Here is a 9308-nt window from a genome sequence, read left to right on the forward strand (position 1 = left end):
TGTGTGACTGTGTGTGCGTGTGCATGCATGTGTGTGTGTGATAGTGTGAACAGTGTGTATCCGTGTGACTCTTAAGACTACAGACTCACTAAAAAACTTGACGTTGGCTGGCTTTCCTCCTGGATCCTTCACAAACTCCCTTTGCTTTAATCCAAGCGACCCCCCCCTCCCCCCCCCCCCCTCCCCGCGCCCCTTATCATCTCTACAGATGCCGGGGATAGCGCCCAGATGGACGCGCGGGAGCCGCGGCTGAAGCGCTGGAAGCTTCCGGCGCCAGGTGTCAGACGCGGGGCCCATTTCATGGACCGTCACCTTGGTAACATATGGGCCGAGCCGGGCTCGGGCTGAACTCCCTTCTGCTAGGGCTCCGTCGAACGCGCGACTTTTTTTTTTATCCCTCCGATAATACATCGTCTTTTCCTGCCCGCCCGCGCAGCCACGCTCCACGTCGGGCTGTTGAGCTCGATTTAAAAAAATCTTCGCTCTTTGATTGACTGGCTGTATAACTTTACAGTCTGAGCTTCACCTTGACAAAATGGCTTCATATCCTCCTGAGACCCGACAGAAATATTTTTTAGTATTTACATTTTTTGATGTAATACATCAAGTGTCTTGGATGATAGAAACATGTTGCAGTGAAAAATATTATCTTAAATATTATTTCTTTTATTTTTATTTAATGTCTTACTTTTAGTGCAGGTTTCAACAGAGTAGAATATGGTTATTGAGATTATGACCAGAAACTCTTGTCCCCTACAGGAGACAAAATTGAATTTCTGGGTCTTAGGGGGCCATTGGCAAAATTAAAATGCTGATGCTACTGTAAATATGTCATTTTACAGTGTTACTCCAGAAATGCTTATTGCTAAAACCCATGCTTTAATTGTTTGAAGTACACAAGCATGAAATGTCTAATTGCACTAATAAATAAATAAAATAAATCATGCATACTACATACGTTTTGATGCGTAAAGAAGCTTAGTTAGTCAATTGAGCTGCTAGTTAGAGAGTTAAACAGTAGCTCAGACAGCATCGTCAGTATTGTGCAAAAAAAAATGTTTTGGCAAAGAAAATGGATTTGACAAAACCCAGACTGTATTGTACCGGAAAACAGTTCTTAAACTTTTAGCCAGACAATGACCAATATCCACCCAAAATGTGTCATTAACTTTAACTTACAAATTAAGGACAGTCTTATTTTCATTTTATTATTTTTAACGTGCTATTGGCACACGGTTTTGTGAATAACTTTGACGATTAACAAACTCTCAAAAGTCCCCTGTGAAGAAAGAACGCAACACTGGTGATTAATGGTGAGTCTAGCGTAAGGACACGTGAAGATCGAACCCGGGCGTGAATTACTGGCCTGTTTTAAAATTCTCATCGTGCTGCTTTTACACTTAAGTGAACACAGGAACGACTTGCGTTATATTGAGCCGCGTTGATAATAGGCTGAGAGATGGAGGGAGGCGGAAGAATTGACCAATCAATGGCTGAAAAATGATACCGCTGGATGTGTGCACTGAAGACCGAAAACGTGCTAGTTGGCTCCGTTCAGTTAGTCACATGGCCACACATTATAGTTCGGCCTGTGGCTAACTATAATGGAAAGCCTCGCTGGGATCAACAAGTGCTTGACTCCTCCCCTTTACAGCTAGCCCCTCCCCCAAAGGCGCTGAAGACGTATTGGTCAGGAGCAGTGGACATGCAATTGTTTGAGAAATCTTTGCAAATGCCCATTGGATGTGTACAAGTTGAAATGTCTATGGGCACATGTTGTGGGGGAGTGGGGGGAGTGGGAGAGGGAGGGAGGGAGGGAGGGAGGGGGGGGGGCACATTAGGGGTTACCCAAAAGACCAGACCCTGACAAAATGAACATCTATATGCATCAATCTGACACCACCAGCAAATTCAGTGCCTAGATTTGCTTCCACGTGGGAGCGTTCAACGCCACTCTCTTTGAAAATGAGCAGAGATTAAACTTTGCGAGTACAATTTCACACGTGCGTATACAAACCAGCGGGTGGGGAATCACGCTCCTGGAGGAAAAAAAAAAATCTGATTCTGGAATTCATGCCAATTTATCGTCCCGTTTACGTGGTCTGACATTTTTATACATTCATTGTTAAGCACTTGATAGGCTGCTGAAGACCGTTCTCTTGTCCGTCCAAAAAGCCTTTTACTTCATTTTCAGCTCTGAGTCATCTGGCATTGCTCTATAAAGCTAGTAAGCTAACTGCGCCAGCATTATTGGGGGCGGAATAAACACCCCCCCCCCCCAATAATGCAAACAAATACGGCCCTCCAGCAACACGTCTCCCCTCCCCCCCCCCTTATCTGAATTGAACTTTGAGGTTTTCTAAAAATTCTATATAAAAAGTCAGTAACTGTCTCAAAAAAAAACCTTTGCGAAAACACAGGGTATCTGGGTGTATGATGTAGCAATGGCAGATTTTTAAAGACCCATGACGACCATGCCCCCTTGTGTACCCCCCCCCCCCCCATCAAAAAAAGAGAATAAATTATTGTAGAAAAAGCCAAAGACTTCACATTAACCCTTAACATTTTAAGATAATATATGGTTAGAATATTCTTAACTGAACGTTCTACTGCTGATGTAACAATCACTACTTGTAATTGAAAGCAACAGAACTCTAGAACACTGACACAGAAATGTGAAGATCAAGTATCTGCTTTATACTTAATTTATTCCTTTTGGGCAATTAACCAAAATTAAATAAGAACACTTATAACTGTGAAGCTGAAAGGCTGTAAAAAAATAAAATCATGACAGCCTTCAAAATTTATTTTTATTTAAATCCAGCTTGTTATGTTTAGCTATGAACAAAAAATGAATACACCAAACTGCGTATTTTAAATTTGAGATGAGCACCTGCATTTATATGCAAGACAGGAATAAGGACGTATGGAAACTGAGCCAGGACAATAAGGTTGGTAACTAAAATGTGTTGGCATGCTTTGTTTTCGCATATATTAAATGTACATATGTAGTTTATATAAAATATACAAAAAAACATTGACAATAAATGTGTTCAAAGTCAAGAAATCAATATAGTGTTTTCTTATTTCTCTCATATAACAGTACAAATAAATGTGTGCAATAGCATTAATAATAATGCTTATTTCTTTCATATGAAAAGTTTTAAAACTAGCTTGATACCAGAGCCCCTGGTGCATCCTTCAATATTTATGATTTTTTTAGGTTCAGACTATTTCAGAAGCAAACACCAGCTGTTCTTATGATGCTCCTCATGCAAGATTCATTCCAGAGAACATTCTGGGTTATTTGTTTCCTGAACATAACAGTAGAACTGTCTGTCTTGCATTTTTCTGTTGTATTGTAATCCCAAAAAGAATACAAATGTTACTCCAGCCAAATCCAATGGCCAAGAGCGTATATTTTGTGAGTGTACAAGGTGTTCACTTGCCATCACACGTAGAAGTATCTCGGATAATTAGAGAAATATTAAATACACGTTTGTTAGTTATACCCATAATTTGAGCTGGGTTGTACTTGCATCAAACTATTTAAGTAAGTATACAGATGTTTATTTGAGAAACTATGACTATAAAAAAATTGTTTTTAAAGGGAAATATACCATTTGTTTTAAAAATGATATCATTGGGGGGAAGGGCTGGAGCCTATCCCAGCATGCAGTGGGCACCAGGACAGGTTGCCAATCCATCGCAGGGCCCACACACCATTCACTCACACACTCGTACCTATGAGTATTCATACCTCCAGATTTGCCTGCGTCATGTCTTTGGACCGTGGGGAAACCAGTGGGTGGAAACCAGAGTTCCCGGTGGAAAGCCACACGGATGTGGGGAGAGCATGCAGACTCCACTGCGGAGATGCTGTGTCTGGTTGGGATTTGAACTCGGAAACCTTCTTGCTGTGAGGCAACAGTGCTATTCCACCACGTTGCCCTCGGCAACATACAAAGAGTATATAACAAGCATAGGAAGTATAGGCAATAGAAGTCTGTTCTGGGTGTTTTCTACTTGGTGCTGTTGTTGTTCTTCACTCTTGTGATAAAGGATTAAATTGAACACATTGTACATAGAAGTTGCTGTAGATAAGAGCCAAGTAATAATTGTTGGAAAAAAATAAAATAAATAAATAAATAAATAAATAAATAAATAAATGAAGATAAAAAGTAAAAATAAAGTAAAAACGGGCGTGGCTAAAAAAGTTCTGCATTCACTCCCTTCCCAAAGGCACTCTGTTTGATCTTTAGTGGGCAGCAGGCAGGCATTAAACTTGCATAAGCCCCTTAGTTAAATAACCCAAAGTATAACAAAACACGATACAAAAAAAAAACCACAAAAAAAGACAAACAAAAACATAAACAAATAAGCTATTAAAGAAACCAGAGAGAGGAGAATAAAGTTGAAAGGGGCCGGTTCCTCAAGTTCATTTAAATCAGTCGATTGTTTTGTGTCCGAAGTTTCGGAAAAAGAGCAAAGAAAAAGACACTTAAGAGTCGAGCTGTAATGTGAGGGCCACAGAAGAGTTCCCGGTTGACGTATAGCTCGTCCACCGCTTGCCGGACAATTTGCGCCCACTTCCTGTTGGCGGTTGGCACCGGGGAACATTTTGTTTTTCCAAGAACCTGACAATATTTCCTGATAATAGAAAGCACTCTACAGATTTAGAAAATGTGCATTGATTAAAACATCACTTTATATTTTATAAAACATCAAGAAATAGGTGCACAAGTGCACCCACTCACATAATAAAAGGCAGCAAATTTGAGTCCTAAATGCTTTAAAAGCAAGCTCTTAGGTCAATCTCTAAGCTTGACAAAAGCCTGTTCTCTGTAGGCTTTTCTCATTTAAGCATAACTGTGAATACTTAGCCATATTTCTGTCTAGTTCTCCTGCGGCAAACATTTTTTTTTCTTCAAAAATCAGTATTTTATTTACTGCATAGATCACGCTGTGAGAAATAAAAAATTCGAGAGAAATAAAAAATTTCAAAACAACCAATATCGGTCATGTCCTTGCTTTCTATGCTGTATCCTGCAGGCTCTTGGTTTTCCGAACACACACCTGCATATCTCTCTCATAACCTACAGTGACACGCATTTGGCTTTCCGTAACTCAGTAACCAACTCCCAACATGAGCGGCTTCATTCTCTGCCCGTGAATGAGCGTTAACAGTGTCCATCAGAGATTTTGTTTGCTGAGCGTTGTGAACGAACAAGAAAATTATAACGGAATGAATCGTTTCTTGTTGTTTCCTCCACCCCCCTCCCCTGCCCCCGCTCCCCCTCCAGCGGCCCCAGACTACCTGTGGGCCTTCCGCAGGCTGATTGGGGAGGAAGGGGGGGGGGAGGGGTGGTCGGGGGGGGGGTTTGTGCTCCTCAGCCAGGTGGGCGGCTAACCGTGTGGAAAATGAGGGCAGGTGAAGGAGCAGAAGAGGCAGATGAGAGGCGTCTGCTGGCTCGTACCCAGGCCCGACTGGGGCCCGACTCGGGGCCCGGCCTTTTCCCCTCCTCTTTCCCCCCCCCCCCCCCATCCCACGCCACCCCACCCCGCCTCCCCATGCCAGATTCGGGAAGGAGAAACAGTCACAGACGCGTCCCTCGAACCCCACCGGCTTTAAGAAGGTAAACAACTTTCCTTTTCTCTCGTCTCCCGACATCAAGCGTCTCTTCGTCATTCAACACAACGTCCCGCCGTCGCCTTCAGGATAATTTCTGTGAACACAGCATCGCCGAATGTCCCGACAGGAAGCTCTGGACAGGAAACTGCCCGTACAGCCAACTGTGTAGTTTCTTCTAAAAAACGTTATACCCTGATGTGAGAGGGTTCTTTGGTTATCTCATAGTGGAGCCCCTTTTTTTTAGTTCTTTATTGAGCACAGTAAAATGTCTGGTGGTCCCCACTGGACTCTGTCAGAGACAAATTAACACTGGACATGTTATTGTGTCCGTGTGAAAATTGTGAAAGCTCCCAGGGTGAACCGTTTTGAACCATTTTGCCTGAGAAAGAACCCCTGAACCTCCTGGAGAGCGAACCATTCTGAACCATTTCAAAATGGTTGCCCCTGGTTCAACCATTTTGAACCAGAGTGCACCATTTTGCCTGACGAAGAACGCCTGAACCCCTGGAGACACAGAGGGGCCTTTTGGAACCCCTTTCTTCTGATAGTATAGGAGGCCTGCGAGTATCTTGTGAGTCTTAAGATTCCGCGCTCGTCCCCATGCACAGAAGTCCCAATCAGGCGGAAATAACAGTAGTTACTGTCCACTTTGCTGCTGCTGGATGGGGCTCTTTCCTTTTCTGCGGCTGGCTGTTGAACGCGTAGCGCCGCTGCCCAGCACGCCGATGGCGCTAGCTAGCTCAACGGCGCTACGTGGCGACAGCAGGCATTAGCAAACGATTTCGCAGCGGGGTCTGGGGGACCGAGGCTGGCGCTGTGATTGCCTCCTAAGCCTGATACATGATTCTCTTTTTGGAAAATAAGAATCGCAGGCGGGAGGGGGGAGAAAAAAAGGGGTCAATATCCCAGCGTCTTTCATAAAGTAATATTGCTTTATATATACTAATAACAGCCAGGAATAAGTATTGATTTGCAATAGTGTCCTGATGGAGGCAGGGGCTGTCGATGCCTTTAAATTGTTCTCTAAGTGGGAGGAGGGATGATGGAATTCACAGTTCACAGTACAGATCTTTCCCGCTGCTGGAACCATCTTCGCTCGGAGCTGTGAAATGAGAGAGTTTAGCCGCCTGATCGTCCTGATTCGCACGCAACGCCGGGCTTCTCCCCGTGGGTTTTTTTGTTTTTGTTTTATTTTTTTACATTTTTTTTTACCCCGGAGCGCACTTTTCTCAACCGATTCCCAGCCGCTAACCGGCGCACCGTACCAGAACGATCGCCGATGCTGCCGCGCAATACCCGCTGAAAGGGCTGTACACGTCTGTTCACGCGAACACGCGCGTGCCCTGACCCGTTAACTGACACGAACACTTATCTGGCGCGAGGCAATAGGCGGATACTAAAGCGCACTCAGCTCTGGAATATCAAGAGCTTAAATTATCCGGCTTGATGATCCAAATTACCAGCTGCGAAAAAAATGTGGGGGAAATCACAGGCTCGAGCTATTGTTTCTGAGCACGATTTATTTTGCGAGAAGAGATATTGATTTATTAAGACGAAATAATAAATTATTTTAAAAAGCTACAAAGAGTCTAAAATGGTTTCTCGGTGCTCAAGTACAAAATGTAGCCTACCGCTGAAACGTTACAGCTCTCTATAAATATCAGCAGCGCTCCCAAACAACACCTCTGATAATCAAACCGACTGCATGAAACACAGAAGGAACTAAGCTATTTGCTGCACTCATGAGATAGATCTTTGTCTCGCTGATGCAAAGCGACAGTTTTATTACTCACGAGCAATGGACTTACAGCCTTAGTATACATGTTTTGCATATGAGGGTATGTGCTCCAAAAAAATATTTTTCTTTAAAAGCATGGCAACGCCAGATATGCATGAATCATTCACAGGAGATTTATTACTACAGGTTTGCAGCAATAATTTAGCATCAGTAGCGATTCGAGTGAGAGGAATTCAAACCATTTTGGCTGCGAGGTTGCAGAACTGAAGGCCTATTCTAGAATCTTTATGGCGGAACCGAGTCTTACAAAGTAGGAATGGCAGCGTGGAAACGAGCCTCTTGACTTCAAAGCGGCGAAGAGAAAGCGAGCTTACAAAGGAGAGATGACAGCAACCGGCCGCATTAAAAGCACCCTGTGCGAAATCTCAGTCGGAAAAAAAAAAACCTTAGAGTAAGAAAGGATGGGGTCCCCCATTTCATTCTGGTTCCTTCTGAGGTTTCTTCCCATCTGCCACAGGGAGTTTTCCCTTGCCACTGTTGCTTTAGGCTTGCTCCTATGGGAGGGTTTTTTTTTTGGCCAGGGCTGTCTGTGAAGCGTATCGTGACAATTGTTTATGAAATGCGCGATATAAATAGATATTGATTTGATTTGAAAGGCTTTGATTTCGCGGTCCGGGGCATAGGATTGCAGTTCTACGTCCCGCCAATAGATGGCACTGTCTCCTACGGAATGCGTCGCCGAAACCCGGTGGCCCTGCGAATGATTTTATGGTGCCGACTTTGCATTGTGAGTTGCACCTCGGCGCGATTTGCATAGAAAGCGCGCATAATTCCACTTACAGTGTACATATAAATACAATTACTTAAAAACCGGGGCGCGCTGTCTTACATTTGTTTCGACGGCGCTTGCGCTTTTTTTCTCTCTCGCGGGGGATGAAGGACTGCGGGTCACGGGGTTCATGGGTACTGCAAGACTGGAATCATGTGACTTCACAGCCGACGCTCCTTTAAAAAATATTTGACACTACTGTAGTGTGGAGGAAGGACAGGGAATAAAATGCCGGGGGTAGTTGGTGGACTACTAACAATTCCCTGGGACTGCAGGCAGTGGCACGGCGTTGGTGGGTGTGTGTGAGGGAAAAAAAAACACGTAGGAAAGGAGTGACCTGATTTAAATTTAAATTTAATTTCTGATTGAAATGTGTGGCAGCGTACAGGACCGGACCTCATGGACACGCGTGAATGACAGACACAGCTGCTGGAAGCCCCACGGTCCTCTGGGCCGAATGTGATTTATTTATTTATTTTTGCAAACAATTTTGACATTACATGCCTCCATCAAGGTGTGCCAGAGAAAATGAGAAGTGCAAAATTTTTCCTCGTTTTGTCTGAGCATCCACCAGCGGTTTGTGCACCATCAAATTTGAGTGTGTAAAAAAAGCATGTGGTATTTTTAACCGACAGAAAAAAGGCAGAGTAAATATGGTGAATTACTTTGGGGGTGGGGGTGGGGGCACATTGGAGATACAGTGGGGGGCTTTTTTTTTGGGGGGGGAGGCATATTGGAGATTTACAGATCCTGTAATAATGCTGCATTAGCTGTTTTCACTGGCTGCAGTAAAACCCAGTGAGAACAGTGAGAGTCCGACTGGGATGGACGACATGGAACGAGCGATACAGATGGTAACTGTAGATAACCGTACATGACCCCCCACCGAAACATGGTCACACTATGGCACCCCTGTGACCGGTCACTTTACTTACCAAAACATTCCCGTGTGCTAAGCCGTGAATGCCGTCGGACACTGTACGGAGTCTTTATAGAGAAATCCCTAAAAAATGATATTCTCAGGCAAATGTAACGGGTGTGCAACGGATGCATGAGCATCTGTCCACGGCAGAGCGGTTGGTTTTAAAAAAAAATTTTTTTGGTCGTTT

The sequence above is a fragment of the Anguilla anguilla genome, chromosome 14 (genome assembly GCF_013347855.1).
Source record: "Anguilla anguilla isolate fAngAng1 chromosome 14, fAngAng1.pri, whole genome shotgun sequence".
In the NCBI taxonomy this organism is placed as follows: domain Eukaryota; kingdom Metazoa; phylum Chordata; class Actinopteri; order Anguilliformes; family Anguillidae; genus Anguilla; species Anguilla anguilla.